The sequence below is a fragment of the Equus asinus genome, chromosome 5, assembly GCF_041296235.1.
Source record: "Equus asinus isolate D_3611 breed Donkey chromosome 5, EquAss-T2T_v2, whole genome shotgun sequence".
Taxonomy (NCBI): Eukaryota; Metazoa; Chordata; class Mammalia; order Perissodactyla; family Equidae; genus Equus; species Equus asinus.
Genome location: NC_091794.1, coordinates 49,148,791 through 49,150,451, shown reverse-complemented (window position 1 = coordinate 49,150,451; position 1,661 = coordinate 49,148,791). Strand labels below are relative to the sequence as shown.

General features: G+C 46.5%; 1 pseudogene; it reads right to left on the bottom strand.

The window, feature by feature from the left end:
- Window positions 1-400: 400 nt before the first annotated feature.
- Window positions 401-674, bottom strand: LOC106847512 (ATP synthase membrane subunit K, mitochondrial pseudogene; annotated as a pseudogene).
- Between the last annotated feature and the right edge of the window lie 987 nt (window positions 675-1,661).

Here is a 1,661-nt window from a genome sequence, read left to right as displayed (position 1 = left end):
GTGCAGTAAGAATGAGCTTCCTCAGACTGCACCCAGAATCAGGCAGACTTTCCCACCTTGTCACAACCTCATCTGGACAGCCACTAGCCTCCCTATATGGAAAACACAGCACGGAGAGTCAGAACAGAACACAGCTGACTCCCTAGAGGAAGGAGAGTGGAAAGGGCTGAGCTCCCTTTGCCTGCTTCCTCTCCCAAAGTCACCAGCAAGAGCAGTCGCTCCACCCTGGGGAGGAACCAGTGAGGGAGAAGATAGACAGTAGAAGCATTACTCGCATCCAGTGCCCGGCACGTGGAAGGAAATGTCAGAGGAGGGAATAACCATTGTCCTATGAAAACCAGAAAACAACCAAGTGGGAAAATGATGAGAAATGTAAGCTGGATTCTGTTTTTCCCCAGGTTCATAGTTTATTGTACAAATTGAGTATCACATGATGAGTTGACATCAGCTTCTCCAGGCGAGGGAACTTAACAGATGAGGGGCAGACAGTGTAGAATCCATATGCTCCTTTCACAGCTAGAGAGTTTTTACACCTTCACTTGAACTCTAAGACCGTCAAAGCAATGCCTCCATATGTGGCCGGGACACAATTCATTCTACCTAGAAGAGTAAGAATTGAAATGTTTTTTAATACCAGTGAAAAAGAATTGAGTATCAGTTTCTGGACCTGCCATGATTTCAGTCTTTGCACAAATTCTGCAGCCTTCATACTTCAACGTACACAGCTACCCCTGGCCCGGCCAGATGAAACCCTGGAAACTGGATTCAGTGGGTCTCAATCTGGGCACACTTCCGCCTTCCCAGGATCGATGTTGTAAAAGGTATCAGTTTGTCCTGTATCTTGAGTAATATATGGTGGTGTTCTTATGCAACAAACACACACAGGCACACACACCTTCTGAGCATGACGTTGCAGATGGAGTCTACAAAAGCAGTAGTAGACTGTAAAAGAAATTGTGGGACCTCAGAGTCCCCTCCAAGCCTGAGGCGTCCTGTGTAATCCAGCCACAGATGGGAAAGTCTTGTGGGACTTCTCTGAGAGTAACCTTCGACTTTCACTCTGCTCTGTGGGGCCTTTACCCAGAAGCCTGTGGGATACCCTGCCGCTACCCTAATACCACTGACTTCCATGGTCTCCACTGGCTGTGAGCTGATGCAGCTTTCCACTGGCTGGTCAGCAAGCTACTTAAGCGTAGCATTCTGCAGGGTGTCTTTACAAAGCTTTTCCTTTAGTCTGTATTCCCCCAGTTCTCATTTAGAAAATGCGGAAATATTCTGCCCTGACCGATCTGCCGGTATCCTGCCTGCTAGAGCAGTCTAGGCCGCAGAAGCTTTGAAACGCGTGGATGGGCTGGTTTCCAGACTTAACTCATAGCTCTGCTTCCATTACAGTGAAACTGCCCAAGAACTGAATAAGCCTTTGGAACAGTGAAGGGAATATAACTATTCCTATAGACCCTTTGTTTAGTGTGAAAGACAATACCTAGTTAGTTATTCTTGATGTGCTTTTATATACCCATGTCTCTTAGCACATTATTATTCAGAAACTTTCTAGGTGGCAAGAGAAATCAATGATAATTTGCTGTTTGGGACATGCATGTGAATCCTGCAGAATTTCTCTGGTGCAGGTTGGGTCACGATCTCAGCCTCCTTTCACTGGC